General features: G+C 44.5%; 1 protein-coding gene across 1 annotated transcript in view; it reads left to right on the forward strand.

Annotated features, from left to right (window-relative positions):
• The first annotated feature begins 1,039 nt into the window (after window positions 1-1,039).
• The window catches only part of LOC110513544 (protein ELFN1), a 175,756-nt gene continuing 156,795 nt past the window's right edge, over window positions 1,040-20,000 (forward strand). Inside the window, exon 1 of the mRNA XM_036948755.2 lies at window positions 1,040-1,479. The gene's annotated coding sequence lies outside the window, so the exon portion shown is untranslated. The remainder of the gene's footprint in view (window positions 1,480-20,000) is intronic.

Consider the following 20,000-nt stretch of genomic DNA (forward strand, 5'->3'; position numbering starts at 1 on the left):
TTGTAAAAGAAGGCACCCTGGGATCCTAGGAGGGTGGAATTGTAAAAGAAGGCACCCTGGGATCCTAGGAGAGTGGAATTGTATAAGAAGGCACCCTGGGATCCTAGGAGGGTGGAATTGTAAAAGAAGGCACCCTGGGATCCTAGGAGGGTGGAATTGTAAAAGAAGGCACCCTGGGATCCTAGGAGAGTGGAATTGTATAAGAAGGCACCCTGGGATCCTAGGAGGGTGGAATTGTAAAAGAAGGCACCCTGGGATCCTAGGAGGGTGGAATTGTAAAAGAAGGCACCCTGGGATCCTAGGAGGGTGGAATTGTAAAAGAAGGCACCCTGGGATCCTAGGAGGGTGGAATTGTAAAAGAAGGCACTCTGGGATCCTAGGAGGGTGGAATTGGAAAAGAAGGTACCCTGGGATCCTAGGAGGGTGGAATTGTAAAAGAAGGCACTCTGGGATCCTAGGAGGGTGGAATTGGAAAAGAAGGCACTCTGGGATCCTAGGAGGGTGGAATTGGAAAAGAAGGCACTCTGGGATCCTAGGAGGGTGGAATTGGAAAAGAAGGCACTCTGGGATCCTAGGAGGGTGGAATTGTAAAAGAAGGCACTCTGGGATCCTTAGGAGGTGCAAAAAACCACAGCTTTACAAAAGTGTCTCCCACCAATGTGATCCACCCTGATGTGCAGCTTATAGGGCATTATCGGTGATATATGTTGGCAAAAGACATTGAAAAGACAACTTTTTGGTTGAAAAGAAGTTGAAATTACATCAAATTTTACTCACGGAGATTGTTGTTGTGTGTAGATTTGTATGCAGGCATATCTCATTGTAGCCTACAGCTGGCCTCGAAATACAGTTCCATTCAAATTGACAAAGTATTGTATTATATATTATATTGTATCACAGCCTGCACAGTATCCTACTCCTTCTCCACTAAAAGCTGGCTTCAGTCCAGGCACAAGGAGAGGAGGACAGGAGAGAGAGGGAGAGAGAGAGCGAGAGAGAAAGAGAGAGAGAGAGAGAGAGAAAGGGAGTGAGAGAGAGCGAGAGAAAGAGAGAGAGCGCGAGAGAGCGAGAGAGAGAAGCCAAGCATAGTGCGCCTGACGCAGTGAGATACGGATAGAAGACAGAGAGGCAGAGAACAGAACGGAACGGAAGAGTAGAGAATAGAGAGCGCTGCATGCGCGAGACAGTGTCGGTGGAACGACAGCTCATCTCGCAGCTGCTGTCTGTCGGATGCCGTGGTTGACACTGCACAGCCTTGAGACGTGATGCTGGATATTCCCGTGGAGATCCGCAACTGCTACTGCTGCTCTCCTCCTTGAAAGAGAGACAGAGAGAGAGAGATACATATAGAGGAGAGGAAAGAGAACGGGAAGGGAAGAGCGTGTCACAGAAGCGACAGAAGGGGTTTTGGGTGATATCTGAGATGAATCGCTAACCGTACGGTCAGATGTCTAACGGTTTCGCCGTTTTCCACACCAGGTAACTAACAACATGGATTCATGCTGTTATATTCTACTCGCTGTCTATTCTGCTTCTAAACCGTTCTGTCTTCAATAGCGAGGGGGTTGGCGCTGCATGGGTAACTTTGGTTGTCTGTAGGCTACCAAAGCAGGTCATTGCTTGCTGCTGCAGTTCACCACAGCTTTGATGTTTACGGAAGCGCATGTTTTCCCCCTGACTGAGGCAACTCCGTTGATGCTGTACTGTACAGAGCTGGTGAGGGATTGGATTTGTGGACAGGATTGGCTACATGTTTTTCTGTTCATACGTCGTGTAGCCAATAGATTGTAGCCTATGCATTCTGTAGGTAATGTGTCTTTAGGCTGCGGTCTGAGAGGGCAGTCCGGGTTTCATTGATTGATAGATCCAATAAAATAGCTAATCAGATTAATTGATTGATCCAACTTCTAAAAAAAATGGCACACATGGAGATCAATTAATTAGATAGATTGTCAGCCTATTGCCTCTATCTACAGGCGGGATAATGCCAGTTTTAACGTATGGAATAATGACGGTTTAGGCTAATGGCTACACTTGGCTTCACGTGGGCTCAAAGGACTTTCACTAGGCCATCCTGAAAGTATAGACCACAGAACTGGCTAATGTAGCCAAACTATAGTTGGTGACCTAAGAAAGATGCATGAAAGAAGGCTAAAGTTCATAAAACACGGGGTTTGAAGTTTTCACATATTTCAATGACTGACGTTCCAGACGTGTTGTTGTTGTCTGGTTTAGAATGTTGATTTAGACTAGGTGATGCCTATATGACGTGTTACTGGTTCAGAATGTGGACCGGGGACCAGGAGGTGCCTATATGATGTGATAATGGTTTAGAATGTTTAGAATGTGGACCGGGGACCAGGGGGTGCCTAAATTATGTGATAATGGTTTAGAATGTTTAGAATGTGGACCGGGGACCAGGGGGTGCCTATATGATGTGATAATGGTTTAGAATGTTTAGAATGTGGACCGGGGACCAGGGGGTGCCTATTTGATGTGATAATGGTTGAGAATGTTTAGAATGTGGACCGGGGACAGTGAGGTGCCTATATGATGTGAAAATGGTTTAGGATGTGGACCGGGGACAGCGAGGTGCCTATATGATGTGATCATGGTTGAGAATGTTTAGAATGTGGACCCTGGGACCAAGGGGTGCCTTTATGATGTGATAATGGTTGAGAATGTGGACTGGGGACCAGGGAGTGCCTTTATGATGTGATAACGGTTGAGAATATTTAGAATGTGGACCCGTGGACCAGGGGGTGCCTTTATGATGTGATAATGGTTGAGAATGTGGACTGGGGACCAGGGAGTGCCTTTATGATGTGATAACGGTTGAGAATATTTAGAATGTGGACCCGTGGACCAGGGGGTGCCTTTATGATGTGATAATGGTTGAGAATGTTTAGAATGTGGACCCGTGGACCAGGGGGTGCCTTTATGATGTGATAATGGTTGAGAATGTTTAGAATGTGGACCCGTGGACCAGGGGGTGCCTTTATGATGTGATAATGGTTGAGAATGTGGACCGGGGACCAGGGGGTGCATGTCGTATGTGGCCATGCAGCACCCTTTGTCCACCTGAGTGGCTCGTCTTCAGACTGCACAGGATGCACATGCACTATGGTGGGGTCAGACTCTTAGCCTACATGTTGATCCAGCAGTAGTCCAGAACCTGGGACAGCTCCTACTGCCTCTCTCACACATAAGGTCGCCTTCTATGCTATAGATTTAAAACGGTTCATTATTTTTTACAGTTTGTTTATTCATGGGAATGTTTTCCTTTGTTAAGGGAACCGTCTTTTCAAGTGGTAAATGTTTACCTTTTCTATGGAACTTCACCAGTTTTCTTGGGTTAAAAGACTTGAAGACTGTCTGTAAAAACAAACTTTTTTAAAATGGACAGTATCATTATGCTACAGTATCATTATGCTACAGTATCATTATGCTACAGTATCATAATGCTACAGTATCATAATGCTACAGTATCATTATACTACATTATGCTACAGTATCATAATGCTACAGTATCATTATCTACAGTATCATTATGCTACAGTATCATTATACTACAGTATCATAATGCTACAGTATCATTATGCTACAGTATCATAATGCTACAGTATCATAATGCTACAGTATCATTATGGTACAGTATCATAATGCTACAGTATCATTATCTATAGTATCATTATCTACAGTATCATAATGCTACAGTATCATTATGCTACAGTATCATTATGCTACAGTATCATTATGCTACAGTATCATAATGCTACAGTATCATTATGCTACAGTATCATAATGCTACAGTATCATAATGCTACAGTATCATAATGCTACAGTATCATTATCTACAGTATCATTATCTACAGTATCATAATGCTACAGTATCATAATGCTACAGTATCACTATACTACATTATGCTACAGTATCATAATGCTACAGTATCATTATACTACATTATGCTACAGTATCATAATGCTACAGTATCAATGCTACAGTATCATTATCTACAGTATCATTATCTACAGTATCATAATGCTACAGTATCATTATGCTACAGTATCATAATGCTACAGTATCATTATGCTACAGTATCATTATCTACAGTATCATAATGCTACAGTATCATAATGCTACAGTATCATAATCTACAGTATCATTATGCTACAGTATCATTATGCTACAGTATCATTATGCTACAGTATCATAATGCTACAGTATCATTATGCTACAGTATCATAATGCTACAGTATCATAATGCTACAGTATCATAATGCTACAGTATCATTATACTATATTATGCTACAGTATCATAATGCTACAGTATCATTATACTACATTATGCTACAGTATCATAATGCTACAGTATCAATGCTACAGTATCATTATCTACAGTATCATTATCTACAGTATCATAATGCTACAGTATCATTATCTACAGTATCATTATGCTACAGTATCATTATCTACAGTATCATAATGCTACAGTATCATAATGCTACAGTATCATAATGCTACAGTATCATTATCTACAGTATCATTATCTACAGTATCATAATGCTACAGTATCATAATGCTACAGTATCATAATGCTACAGTATCATTATCTACAGTATCATAATGCTACAGTATCATAATGCTACAGTATCATAATGCTACAGTATCATTATGCTACAGTATCATTATGCTACAGTATCATAATGCTACAGTATCATAATGCTACAGTATCATAATGCTACAGTATCATAATGCTACAGTATCATAATGCTACAGTATCATCACTTGGCAGTTGGAACTGTGATGAGGTTTTTAACAGTCATCACCCCTGGGCAGCACATGCACCTAAAGCAGGGGTGTCCAACTCATTTCGCCCCCTGGGGGGCGTCATTCGGTCTTCGACGAAGTCCGGATGGATTATGGATTATATTTCATCGTTTGTGCAGAAAATTGTCCCCCATTAATCGTTTTTGGAATTGGCGATGCTCCTTGACATTTCTGTGATTTATTCAGGAGGAACATGTAATTCTGACGTGAGACTGTGAGAGGTTGTAGGATTATTAGAGAGCAGGTCTGTTATCATTTCTACACAGTCAGGAAACTGTATAAATGTCGGTCTGTTATCATTTCTACACAGTCAGGAACCTGTATAAATGTCGGTCTGTTATCATTTCTACAGTTTCCATGACCAAAACACCGAATGAGAAACACCCGCGGGCCGGATTGGACAATATCAATGTCATCTAACTCCCTGGTCAAACACACACACACACACACCGCTCAATGATACTAGGGTGTGTGTGTTTGTTTGTTTGTCTCTCTTTGTGTGTGTGTGTGTTTGTGTCTCTGTGTGTGTGTGTTTGTGTCTCTCTCTGTGTGTTTGTTTGTGTCTCTCTCTGTGTGTGTTTGTGTCTCTCTCTCTGTGTGTTTGTGTCTCTCTCTGTGTGTGTTTGTGTCTCTCTGTGTGTGTTTGTGTCTCTCTCTGTGTGTGTTTGTGTCGCTCTCTGTTTGTGTTTGTGTCTCTCTCTGTGTGTGTTTGTGTCTCTCTCTGTGTGTGTTTGTGTCTCTCTCTGTGTGTGTTTGTGTCTCTCTCTGTGTGTGTTTGTGTCTCTCTCTGTGTGTGTTTGTGTCTCTCTCTGTGTGTGTTTATGTCTCTCTCTGTGTGTGTTTGTGTCTCTCTCTGTGTGTGTTTGTGTCTCTCTCTGTGTGTGTTTGTGTCTCTCTCTGTGTGTGTTTATGTCTCTCTCTGTGTGTGTTTGTGTCTCTCTCTCTGTGTGTTTGTGTCTCTCTCTGTGTGTGTTTGTGTCTCTCTGTGTGTGTTTGTGTCTCTCTCTGTGTGGGTGTTTGTGTCTCTCTCTGTGTGGGTGTTTGTGTCTCTCTCTCTGTGTCTGTTTGTGTCTCTCTCTGTGTGTGTTTTGTGTCTCTCTCTGTGTCTGTGTTTTAATGTGTTGTTATACAGGCAGTTAATCCAGAGGGTTGTGCTGTAGCAACAGTCTGAGGTAACGGATGTTGTAACTAGCATTGAGTCCCACGAGGCGTGGTCTACTAACTGAGTGTGTGTGTCCATGGTGTACTAAGTGTGTGTGTGTGTGTGTGTGTTTGTGTGTGTGTGTGTCCATGGTCTACTAACTGAGTGTGTATGTGTGTGTGTGTGTGTGTGTGTGTCCATGGTCTATTAACTGTGTGTGTGTGTGTGTGTGTCCATGATCTACTGAGTGTGTGTGTGTTTGTGTGTGTGTGTGTATCCATGGTCTACGAACTGAGTGTGTGTGTGTGTGTGTGTGTGTGTGTGTGTGTGTGTGTGTGTGTGTGTGTGTGTGTGTGTGTGTGTGTGTGTGTGTGTATGTATGTGTCCATGGTCTAACAGAGGTTTTCCGCTGAGTAACTCTAACATTGGCTGCGCACCAAAATGCCCTGCTCTGCCTCCACATCTCTACACCAGTAATGAATGCCCTGCTCTGCCTCCACATCTCTACACCAGTAATGAACGCCCTGCTCTGCCTCCACATCTCTACACCAGTAATGAACGCCCTGCTCCTCCACATCTCTACACCAGTAATGAACGCCCTGCTCTGCCTCCACATCTCTACACCAGTAATGAACGCCCTGCTCTGCCTCCACATCTCTACACCAGTAATGAATGCCCTGCTCTGCCTCCACATCTCTACACCAGTTATGAACGCCCTGCTCTGCCTCCACATCTCTACACCAGTAATGAACGCCCTGCTCTGCCTCCACATCTCTACACCAGTAATGAACGGGATGCATGTCATGTAACCGGTGTTACATTACACTAACTGGTGTTATTACACTAACTGGTGTTACATTACACTAACTGGTGTTACATTACACTAACTGGTGTTATTACACTAACTGGTGTTATTACACTAACTGGTGTTACATTACACTAACTGGTGTTATTACACTAACTGGTGTTATTACACTAACTGGTGTCATTACACTAACTGGTGTTATTACACTAACTGGTGTTACATTACACTAACTGGTGTTATTACACTAACTGGTGTTATTACACTAACTGGTGTTATTACACTAACTGGTGTTATTACACTAACTGGTGTTACATTACACTAACTGGTGTTATTACACTAACTGGTGTCATTACACTAACTGGTGTTATTACACTAACCGGTGTTATTACACTAACTGGTGTTATTACACTAACTGGTGTCATTACACTAACCGGTGTTATTACACTAACCGGTGTTATTACACTAACTGGTGTCATTACACTAACTGGTGTTACATTACACTAACTGGTGTTATTACACTAACTGGTGTTATTACACTAACTGGTGTTATTACACTAACTGGTGTTACATTACACTAACTGGTGTTACATTACACTAACTGGTGTTATTACACTAACCGGTGTTATTACACTAACTGGTGTTATTACACTAACTGGTGTTATTACACTAACTGGTGTTATTACACTAACTGGTGTCATTACACTAACTGGTGTTATTACACTAACTGGTGTTATTACACTAACTGGTGTTATTACACTAACCAGTGTTATTACACTAACTGGTGTTACATTACACTAACTGGTGTTATTACACTAACTGGTGTTATTACACTAACTGGTGTTACAAGCCTTTTTCCAGTTCAATATGGTTCATGCTCATTCTGAGAGGTAATTATCACATTGATTCCACACACACACACACTGTATCTAAAGCCTTTCCAGCAGGCAACACACTGAGTTTCAAGCCTCCAAAGCCTCACAAGAGAGTATTCCCTGCAGGCCGTTAGTTAGCGGCGTTGCGAGATTGCTTGTGAATGTGTGTGTGTGATTGCTGTGCACTGGCTTGTAGTATTAAAGAAGGTATTGCTTGTATAAACAAGATGAGGGGAGAGAGGAGAGTGAGAAGAGAAGAGAAAAAGTGGTCCTCTCTCCCTCCCTCTGTTTTTCTCTTTCTGTCTCTCTGCAATGCTGAACAGAGAGGGTGTAGAGTAGCATCAAGATGTCTTTCTATCTCTCTGCAATGCTGAACAGAGAGGGTGTAGAGTAGCATCAAGATGTCTTTCTATCGCTCTGCAATGCTGAACAGAGAGGGTGTAGAGTAGCATCAAGAGGTCTTTCTATCTCTCTGCAATGCTGAACAGAGAGGGTGTAGAGTAGCATCAAGATGTCTTTCTATCTCTCTGCAATGCTGAACAGAGAGGGTGTAGAGTAGCAACAAGATGTTTTTCTATCTCTCTGCAATGCTGAACAGAGAGGGTGTAGAGTAGCAACAATATGTCTTTCTATCTCTCTGCAATGCTGAACAGAGAGGGTATAGAGTAGCAACAAGATGTCTTTCTATCTCTCTGCAATGCTGAACAGAGAGGGTGTAGAGTAGCATCAAGATGTCTTTCTATCTCTCTGCAATGCTGAACAGAGAGGGTGTAGAGTAGCAACAAGAGGTCTTTCTATCGCTCTGCAATGCTGAACAGAGAGGGTGTAGAGTAGCAACAAGATGTCTTTCTATCTCTCTGCAATGCTGAACAGAGAGGGTGTAGAGTAGCATCAAGATGTCTTTCTATCTCTCTGCAATGCTGAACAGAGAGGGTGTAGAGTAGCATCAAGATGTCTTTCTATCGCTCTGCAATGCTGAACAGAGAGGGTGTAGAGTAGCATCAAGAGGTCTTTCTATCTCTCTGCAATGCTGAACAGAGAGGGTGTAGAGTAGCAACAAGATGCCTTTCTAGTACCTAGCACTGGGATTGAAACCTAGTACCTAGCACTGGGATTGAGACCTAGTACCTAGCACTGGGATTGAAACCTAGTACCTAGCACTGGGATTGAAACCTAGTACCTAGCACTGGGATTGAAACCTAGTACCTAGCACTGGGATTGAAACCTAGTACCTAGCACTGGGATTGAAACCTAGTACCTAGCACTGGGATTGAGACCTAGTACCTAGCACTGGGATTGAAACCTAGTACCTAGCACTGGGATTGAAACCTCCACCCTCAGGCCCATCCCTCATCCCCGTCCACAACATCCTGCCAACCCCAAGCCTACTTGATGGTCCTAAGACTCCAAATCAAATCACATGTTTTTTGTCACATGCTTCGTAAACAATCGGTGTAGACTAACAGTGGGATGCTTACTGACGGCTGATTGGCCCTTCCCAACAAAAACATGCTTACTGACGGCTGATTGGCCCTTCCCAACAAAAACATAACAACATAAGGAATAAATACACAGTCAGTGTGATGTGCCGGGGTACGAGGTCATGGGGTAACTATGTACATATAGGTAAAAATAAAGTAACTAGGCAACAGGATAGATGATAGACAGTAGCAGCAGTCTATGTGATGAGTCAACAGGATAGATGATAGACAGTAGCAGTATGTGATGAGTCAACAGGATAGATGATAGACAGTAACAGCAGTGCATGTGATGTGTCAACAAGATAGATGATAGACAGTAACAGCAGTCTATGTGATGTGTCAATAGGATAGATGATAGACAGTAACAGCAGTCTATGTGATGTGCCGGGGTCCGAGGTAATAGGGGTAGATATGTACATATAGGTAGGTAACTAGGCAACAGGATAGATAATAGACAGTAGCAGCAGTGTATGTGATGAGTCAACAGGATAGATGATATACAGTAACAGCAGTGTGAATAGGTAGGGGTAACTAGGCAACAGGATAGATGATAGACAGTAGCAGCAGTGTGAATAGGTAGGGGTAACTAGACAACAGGATAGATGATATACAGTAACAGCAGTGTATGTGATGTGCCGGGATACGAGGTAATGGGGTAACTAGGCAACAGGATAGATGATAGACAGTAGCAGCAGTGTGAATAGGTAGGGGTAACTAGGCAACAGGATAGATAATAGACAGTAGCAGCAGTGTATGTGATGTGCCGGGATACAAGGTAATGGGGTAACTAGGCAACAGGATAGATGATAGACAGTAGCAGCAGTGTATGTGATGTGCTGGGGTACGAGGTAATAGGGGTAACTAGGCAACAGGATAGATGATAGACAGTAGCAGCAGTGTATGTGATGTGCCGGGATAAGAGGTAATGGGGTAACTAGGCAACAGGATAGATAATAGACAGTAACAGCAGTGTATATAGGTAGGGGTAACTAGGCAACAGGATAGATAATAGACAGTAACAGCAGTGTATATAGGTAGGGGTAACTAGGCAACAGGATAGATAATAGACAGTAACAGCAGTGTATATAGGTAGGGGTAACTAGGCAACAGGATAGATAATAGACAGTAGCAGCAGTGTATGTGATGTGCTGGGGTACGAGGTAATAGGGGTAACTAGGCAACAGGATAGATGATAGACAGTAGCAGCAGTGTATGTGATGTGCCGGGATAAGAGGTAATGGGGTAACTAGGCAACAGGATAGATAATAGACAGTAGCAGCAGTGTATATAGGTAGGGGTAACTAGGCAACAGGATAGATGATAGACAGTAACAGCACTGTATATAGGTAGGGGTAACTAGGCAACAGGATAGATAATAGACAGTAACAGCAGTGTATATAGGTAGGGGTAACTAGGCAACAGGATAGATAATAGACAGTAACAGCAGTGTATATAGGTAGGGGTAACTAGGCAACAGGATAGATAATAGACAGTAACAGCAGTGTATATAGGTAGGGGTAACTAGTCAACATGATAGATGATAGACAGTAGCAGCAGTGTATATAGGTAGGGGTAACTAGGCAACAGGATAGATAATAGACAGTAACAGCAGTGTATATAGGTAGAGGTAACTAGTCAACATGATAGATGATAGACAGTAGCAGCAGTGTATATAGGTAGGGGTAACTAGGCAACAGGATAGATAATAGACAGTAACAGCAGTGTATATAGGTAGGGGTAACTAGGCAACAGGATAGATAATAGACAGTAGCAGCAGTGTATATAGGTAGGGGTAACTAGGCAACAGGATAGATGATAGACAGTAGCAGCAGTGTATATAGGTAGGGGTAACTAGGCAACAGGATAGATAATAGACAGTAGCAGCAGTGTATATAGGTAGGGGTAACTAGGCAACAGGATAGATGATAGACAGTAGCAGCAGTGTATATAGGTAGGGGTAACTAGGCAACAGGATAGATGATAGACAGTAACAGCAGTGTATATAGGTAGGGGTAACTAGGCAACAGGATAGATGATAGACAGTAACAGCAGTGTATATAGGTAGGGGTAACTAGGCAACAGGATAGATGATAGACAGTAGCAGCAGTGTGAATAGGTAGGGGTAACTAGGCAACAGGATAGATAATAGACAGTAGCAGCAGTGTATATAGGTAGGGGTAACTAGGCAACAGGATAGATAATAGACAGTAACAGCAGTGTATATAGGTAGGGGTAACTAGGCAACAGGATAGATAATAGACAGTAACAGCAGTGTATATAGGTAGGGGTAACTAGGCAACAGGATAGATGATAGACAGTAGCAGCAGTGTATATAGGTAGGGGTAACTAGTCAACAAGATAGATAATAGACAGTAACAGCAGTGTATATAGGTAGGGGTAACTAGGCAACAGGATAGATAATAGACAGTAGCAGCAGTGTATATAGGTAGGGGTAACTAGGCAACAGGATAGATAATAGACAGTAACAGCAGTGTATATAGGTAGGGGTAACTAGGCAACAGGATAGATAATAGACAGTAACAGCAGTGTATATAGGTAGGGGTAACTAGGCAACAGGATAGATAATAGACAGTAGCAGCAGTGTATATAGGTAGGGGTAACTAGGCAACAGGATAGATGATAGACAGTAACAGCAGTGAATATAGGTAGGGGTAACTAGGCAACAGGATAGATAATAGACAGTAGCAGCAGTGTATATAGGTAGGGGTAACTAGGCAACAGGATAGATGATAGACAGTAACAGCAGTGTATATAGGTAGGGGTAACTAGGCAACAGGATAGATGATAGACAGTAACAGCAGTGTATATAGGTAGGGGTAACTAGGCAACAGGATAGATAATAGACAGTAGCAGCAGTGTATATAGGTAGGGGTAACTAGGCAACAGGATAGATGATAGACAGTAACAGCAGTGTATATAGGTAGGGGTAACTAGGCAACAGGATAGATAATAGACAGTAGCAGCAGTGTATATAGGTAGGGGTAACTAGTCAACAGGATAGATAATAGACAGTAGCAGCAGTGTATATAGGTAGGGGTAACTAGGCAACAGGATAGATAATAGACAGTAGCAGCAGTGTATATAGGTAGGGGTAACTAGGCAACAGGATAGATGATAGACAGTAACAGCAGTGTATATAGGTAGGGGTAACTAGGCAACAGGATAGATGATAGACAGTAACAGCAGTGTATATAGGTAGGGGTAACTAGGCAACAGGATAGATAATAGACAGTAGCAGCAGTGTATATAGGTAGGGGTAACTAGTCAACAGGATAGATAATAGACAGTAGCAGCAGTGTATATAGGTAGGGGTAACTAGGCAACAGGATAGATAATAGACAGTAGCAGCAGTGTATATAGGTAGGGGTAACTAGGCAACAGGATAGATGATAGACAGTAGCAGCAGTGTATATAGGTAGGGGTAACTAGGCAACAGGATAGATGATAGACAGTAGCAGCAGTGTATATAGGTAGGGGTAACTAGGCAACAGGATAGATGATAGACAGTAACAGCAGTGTATATAGGTAGGGGTAACTAGGCAACAGGATAGATGATAGACAGTAGCAGCAGTGTATATAGGTAGGGGTAACTAGGCAACAGTCTATGTGATGTGGGAAAAAAGTTAGTACAAAAAGGGTCAGTGCAGATTGTCCTGGTTGCTATTGGTTACCTATTTAACTAACTATTTAGCAGTCCTATGGCTTGGGGGTAGAAGCCATTTGGCTTTCAAGAGGTGCCCCACCTGCCAGGGAACCAAGGCCCTCTGCTAGGGCACCAAGTCCTTCTGACAGGGAACCAAGGCCCTCTGACAGGGAACCAAGGCCCTCTGACAGGGCACCAAGGCCCTCTGCTAGGGCACCAAGGCCCTCTGCTAGGGCACCAAGATGCAAGGGCACCAATGCCCTCTGCTAGGGCACCAAGGCCATCTGCTAGGAAACCAAGGCCATATGCAGAGTGAAGGACCGCAAAGTGAAGGAAAAGCAGCCAACAAGTGCTCAGCATATGTAGGAACTAAGTCAAGACAGTTGGAAAAGCATTCCAGGTGAAGCTGGTTGAGAGAATGCCAAGAGTGTGCAAAGCTGTCTTCAATGCAAAGGGTGGCTACTTTGAAGAATCTCAAGTATATTTTGACCGATTTAATTGTCACGTTCTGACCTTTATTTCCTTTGTTTTGTATTTATTTAGTATGGCCAGGGCGTGAGTTGGGGTCTATGTTTGTCTATGTTGTCTATGTTTGTTTTTCTATGATTTGGGGATTTCTATGTTTCGGGCCTAGTATGGTTCTCAATCAGAGGCAGGTGTCATTAGTTGTCTCTGATTGAGAATCATACTTAGGTAGCCTGGGTTTCACTGTTTGTTTGTTGGCTGATTGTCTATGTTAGTTGCTTGTGTTCAGCACAGTCCTCATTATAGCTTCACGGTCGTTATTCGTTTATTGTTTTTGTATAGTTTGTATTCGGTGTTCAGTGCTTTCTTTAATTATTAAAATCATCATGAACAACATCCCACGCTGCATCTTGGTCCGCTCCTGACGACGATCGGGACATGAACACTTTGTTTCTGGTTACTACATGATACCATGTGTGTTATTCCACAGTTGTGATGTTTTCACTGTTATTCTACAATGTAGAACATATTAACAAATAAAGAAAACCCTCTTGAATGAGTAGGTGTGGCCAAACTTTGGACCGGTACTTCATGTAATTAAAAGTCTCATTAAAGTTTGGCTCCGTTTTCAGGCGCCTCCCTCATGTCATCATCGTCTGGACATGACAGGCTGTAGCCAATAGGCTATCACCTTCACATTGACATGACAGGCTGTAGCCAATAGGCTGTCACCTTCACATTGACATGACAGGCTGTAGCCAATAGGCTGTCACCTTCACATTGACATGACAGGCTGTAGCCAATAGGCTATCACCTTCACTTTGACATGGCAGGCTGTAGCCAATAGGCTATCACCTTCACATTGACATGACAGGCTGTAGCCAATAGGCTATCACCTTCACATTGACATGACAGGCTGTAACCAATAGGCTATCACCTACACTTTGACATGACAGGCTGTAGCCAATAGGCTATCACCTACACTTTGACATGACAGGCTGTAGCCAATAGGCTATCACCTTCACATTGACATGACAGGCTGTAGCCAATAGGCTATCACCTTCACATTGACATGACAGGCTGTAGCCAATAGGCTATCACCTTCACATTGACATGACAGGCTGTAGCCAATAGGCTACCTTGGTGCCCTAGCAGAGGGCCTTGGTGCCCTAGCAGAGGGCATTGGTGCCCTAGCAGAAGGCCTTGGTGCCCTAGCAGAGGGCCTTGGTTCCCTAGCAGATGGCCTTTGTGCCCTAGCAGAGGGCATTGGTGCCCTAGCAGAGGGCCTTGGTGCCCTAGCAGAGGGCCTTGGTGCCCTAGCACCAAAGTTAGGGTTAGGGTCTTTCTGTGTCTCTCTCTCTCTCCCCCTCTTTATCTATATCTGTATCTATCTCTCTGTGTCTCTATCTCTCTATGTCTCTCTCTCTGTCTCTCTCTGTCTCTCTCTCTGTGTCTCTCTCTGTCTCTCTGTGTCTCTCTCTGTGTCTCTGTGTCTCTTTCTGTCTCTCTCTGTGTCTCTCTCTCTCTCTCTCTCTCTCTGTGTGTGTCTCTCTCTCTCTGTGTGTCTCTGTCTCTCTCTCTCTGTCTCCTCTCTGTATCTCTGTCTCTCTCTCGCTGTGTCTCTCTCTCTGTCTCTTATCCTCCTTCCCCCTTCCCACCTCTCCCTCTTTCACGTTCTCCCCTCTTTCTCTCTTTCCCTTTCTCCTCTCTCTCTCTGGCTCTGTATCTCTCTCCCTCTCTCTCTGTCTCTCTCTCTCTCTCTCTCTCTCACTCTCTCTCTCTCTCTCTCTCTCTCTCTCTCTCTCTCTCTCGTAGTGGTGTGAGTACATTGAGTCAGCTACTTTGTATGCCAGCTGCCTGTACTTCACTCCCTGGAGCTGGGAGGAGGAGAGACAGATCGTGATAGAGAGACAGACATACAGCGGGTGAGAGAAGGGAGGGTCCCCCTCTGTGAATTCTGTTATTTTGCGATAGAGAGCCAGCCTGTACATCCTAAATGTCCCCTGTCAGATGGACAAAAATAGGGATGGAGATATATAGAGAGACAGAGGGAGAAAGAGGTGGAGAGAGACAGAGAGAGACAGAGGGAGAAAGAGATGGAGAGACAGAGGGAGAAAGAGATGGAGAGAGACAGAGAGAGACAGAGGGAGAAAGAGATGGAGAGAGAGAGGGAGAAAGAGGGAGAAAGAGATGGAGAGACAGAGGGAGAAAGAGGTGGAGAGAGACAGAGGGAGAAAGAGATGGAGAGAGACAGAGGGAGAATGAGGTGGAGAGAGACAGAGGGAGAAAGAGGTGGAGAGAGACAGAGGGAGAATGAGGTGGAGAGAGACAGAGGGAGAAAGAGGTGGAGAGAGACAGAGGGAGAATGAGGTGGAGAGACAGAGGGAGAAAGAGGTGGAGAGAGACAGAGGGAGAATGAGGTGGAGAGAGACAGAGGGAGAAAGAGGTGGAGAGAGACAGAGGGAGAATGAGGTGGAGAGAGACAGAGGGAGAATGAGGTGGAGAGAGACAGAGGGAGAAAGAGGTGGAGAGAGACAGAGGGAGAATGAGGTGGAGAGAGACAGAGGGAGAAAGAGGTGGAGAGAGACAGAGGGAGAATGAGGTGGAGAGAGACAGAGGGAGAAAGAGGTGGAGAGAGACAGAGGGAGAAAGAGGTGGAGAGAGACAGAGGGAGAATGAGGTGGAGAGAGACAGAGGGAGAAAGAGGTGGAGAGAGACAGAGGGAGAAAGAGGTGGAGAGAGACAGAGAGAGACAGAGGGAGAAAGAGATGGAGAGAGACAGAGGGAGAAAGAGGTGGAGAGAGACAGAGGGAGAATGAGGTGGAGAGAGACAGAGGGAGAAAGAGGTGGAGAGAGACAGAGGGAGAATGAGGTGGAGAGAGACAGAGGGAGAAAGAGGTGGAGAGAGACAGAGGGAGAATGAGGTGGAGAGAGACAGAGGGAGAAAGAGATGGAGAGACAGAGAGAGACAGGGAGAAAGAGATGGAGAGAGACAGAGAGAGACAGAGGGAGAAAGAGATGGAGAGAGAGAGGGAGAAAGAGGGAGAAAGAGATGGAGAGACAGAGGGAGAAAGAGATGGAGAGAGACAGAGAGAGACAGAGGGAGAAAGAGATGGAGAGAGACAGAGAGAGACAGAGAGAGAAAGATGGAGAGAGAGAGGGAGAAAGAGGGAGAAAGAGATGGAGAGAGAGAGGGAGAAAGAGGGAGAAAGAGATGGAGAGACAGAGGGAGAAAGAGATGGAGAGAGACAGAGCGAGACAGAGGGAGAAAGAGATGGAGAAAGACAGAGAGAGACAGAGGGAGAAAGAGATGGAGAGAGACAGAGAGAGACAGAGGGAGAAAGAGGGAGAAAGAGATGGAGAGACAGAGGGAGAAAGAGATGGAGAGAGACAGAGAGAGACAGAGGGAGAAAGAGATGGAGAGAGACAGAGAGAGAAAGATGGAGAGAGAGAGGGAGAAAGAGGGAGAAAGAGATGGAGAGAGAGAGGGAGAAAGAGATGGAGAGACAGAGGGAGAAAGAGATGGAGAGAGACAGAGAGAGACAGAGGGAGAAAGAGATGGAGAGAGACAGAGAGAGACAGAGAGAGAAAGATGGAGAGAGAGAGGGAGAAAGAGGGAGAAAGAGATGGAGAGAGAGAGGGAGAAAGAGATGGAGAGACAGAGGGAGAAAGAGATGGAGAGAGACAGAGAGAGACAGAGGGAGAAAGAGATAGAGAGAGACAGAGGGAGAAAGAGATGGAGAGAGAGAGGGAGAAAGAGGGAGAAAGAGATGGAGAGACAGAGGGAGAAAGAGATGGAGAGAGAGAGGGAGAAAGAGGGAGAAAGAGATGGAGAGACAGAGGGAGAAAGAGATGGAGAGAGAGAGGGAGAAAGAGGGAGAAAGAGATGGAGAGAGAGAGGGAGAAAGAGGGAGAAAGAGATGGAGAGAGACAGAGGGAGAAAGAGATGGAGAGAGACAGAGAGAGACAGAGGGAGAAAGAGATGGAGAGAGACAGAGGGAGACAGAGGGAGTGAGATCGAGGGAGAGAGAGAAAGAGGGACGGAGAGAGAGAAAGAGGGAGGTAGATCGAAGGAGAGACAGAAGGAGGGAGAGACAGAGGGAGAAAGATGTCCCGTGGGGCTCAGTTGGTAGAGCAGGGAGCAACACCAGGGTTGTTGGTTTGATTCCCACGAGGGACCAGAACAAGAACGTACAGAAATGTATCTACTCACTACTACAAGTCCCTCTGGGTAACAGTGTCTGCTACATTACTCACATGTCAAGTGATAGAGAGGTGGAGGGTTAGGTGAAGTGGTGGATGGAGAGGTGGAGGTTTAGGTGAAGTGGTGGATGGATGAGAGAGAAAGACACTCAGCAGTAGCTTCTGTCCAGAGGTGTGTGTGTGTGTGTGTGTGTGTGTGTGTGTGTGTGTGTGTGTGTGTGTGTGTGTGTGTGTGTGTGTGTGTGTGTGTGTGTGTGTGTGTGTGTGATTGATTGATGAGGGAGCTCCGTTTCCTCCTGAACATCCGAACCTCACTAAGGTGATAATCAGTGGAGAGAGAGAGAGACCATCTTTCTGTGCTTGTATAATAATATCCAGCAGCCAGATCTCTAGACCTTGGCTGTCTCTCCTTCTCACTCCGTTCTCTTTGATCACGTCATCTTATCCCTCCTCTCTGATCACTCTCTTTATAGTTTAGTCGTCATTAGATCTGTTTCCCAAAAGCCTTAACATATCCAACACATCCAAATAAGGGTACAGCTGTCTAGACGACAGGAGTGAACACAACAGAACAGAAGGATACCGTTCTGTACATGACAGGAGTGTGTGAACACAACAGAACAGAAGGGTATTTTACTGTCTCTATTTGTGGATGTGGATGATCGCACCACCACACACAGCCTCTGGTCTACGGTTTCGTTCCAGATGTCCACCCGTGACCTCACTATCACATCATACGGCTGAAGTTTCTCAGAGTCACGATGTCACAATCACTCATTGACTGTTGACATTCTACTGGGCTAGTTCTAGAGCTATAATGTCACAATCACTAATTGACTGTTGACATTCTACTGGGCTAGTTCTAGAGCCATGATGTCACAATCACTCATTGACTGTTGACATTCTACTGGGCTAGTTCTAGAGCTATGATGTCACAATCACTCATTGACTGTTGACATTCTACTGGGCTAGTTCTAGAGCTATGATGTCACAATCACTCATTGACTGTTGACATTCTGCTGGGCTAGTTCTAGAGCTATGATGTCACAAACAGGTCGTTGATTCTCTGTGATGTCATAATGGATCATACGTAGCCTGGCTAGCTGACTGACTGACTGACTGACTCTAGGAGTAGAAGTGTCCATTGTGTGTTTGTTTGTTCTTCCGCCTGTCCTTCTGTCCTCTTTTCTGGAAAGCTTGGAGGGAGATTGTCCTGAATGGCTTCCCGTTCCCTATAAAGTATAGTGAATAAGGTGTCATCTGGGACACTGTTTGACATGAAAGGCTCTGTGTTCCCATGCTCTCTGGGACGATCCCTCTGAGGAGCTTCTCTCTCGTTTTCTCTCAGAATAGGGTCAGGCCTCCGTTTCATCTCAGAATAGGGTCAGGCCGTTTCATCTCAGAAGGCGGGTCAGGCCTCCGTTTCATCTCAGAATAGGGTCAGGCCGTTTCATCTCAGAAGGGGGTCAGGCCTCCGTTTTCTCTCAGAAGAGGGTTAGGCCTCCGTTTCATCTCAGAAGAGGGTTAGGCCTCCGTTTCATCTCACAAGGGGGTTAGGCCTCCGTTTCATCTCAGAAGAGGGTCATCTGAATGAAAGGACGTTAGGCCACCGTTTCACAGCTGTGGACAGACATGCAACAGATTCATGCAGCTGTTTGGTGTCTTCAGTTCTGTATCTGATGAGTTCTGTAACTACTGGCTGTTTTCATCTCTCAGTTATCTCTCAACACTGACTGTCTGTTGACTCGGTCTGTTAACTCTCAACACTGACTGTCTGTTGACTCGGTCTGTTAACTCTCAACACTGACTGTCTGTTGACTGTCAGTTCATCTCTCAACACTGACTGTCTGTTGACTGTCAGTTCATCTCTCAACACTGACTGTCTGTTGACTGTGTTAGTTCATCTCTCAACACTGACTGTCTGTTGACTGTGTTAGTTCATCTCTCAACACTGACTGTCTGTTGACTGTGTTAGTTCATCTCTCAACACTGACTGTCTGTTGACTGTGTTAGTTCATCTCTCAACACTGACTGTCTGTTGACTGTGTTAGTTCATCTCTCAACACTGACTGTCTGTTGACTGTCAGTTCATCTCTCAACACTGACTGTCTGTTGACTCGGTCTGTTAACTCTCAACACTGACTGTCTGTTGACTGTATTAGTTCATCTCTCAACACTGACTGTCTGTTGACTGTCAGTTCATCTCTCAACACTGACTGTCTGTTGACTCGGTCTGTTAACTCTCAACACTGACTGTCTGTTGACTGTGTTAGTTCATCTCTCAACACTGACTGTATGTTGACTGTCAGTTCATCTCTCAACACTGACTGTCTGTTGACTGTCAGTTCATCTCTCAGTTAATCTCTCAACACTGACTGACTGTTGACTGTCAGTTCATCTCTCAACACTGACTGTGTGTTGACTCGGTCTGTTAACTCTCAACACTGACTGTCTGTTGACTGTCAGTTCATCTCTCAACACTGACTGTCTGTTAACTGTCAGTTAATCTCTCAACACTGACTGACTGTTGACTGTGTT

This window comes from Oncorhynchus mykiss, chromosome 13 (genome assembly GCF_057628025.1).
Source record: "Oncorhynchus mykiss isolate SJ-2025 chromosome 13, ASM5762802v1, whole genome shotgun sequence".
NCBI lineage: Eukaryota > Metazoa > Chordata > Actinopteri > Salmoniformes > Salmonidae > Oncorhynchus > Oncorhynchus mykiss.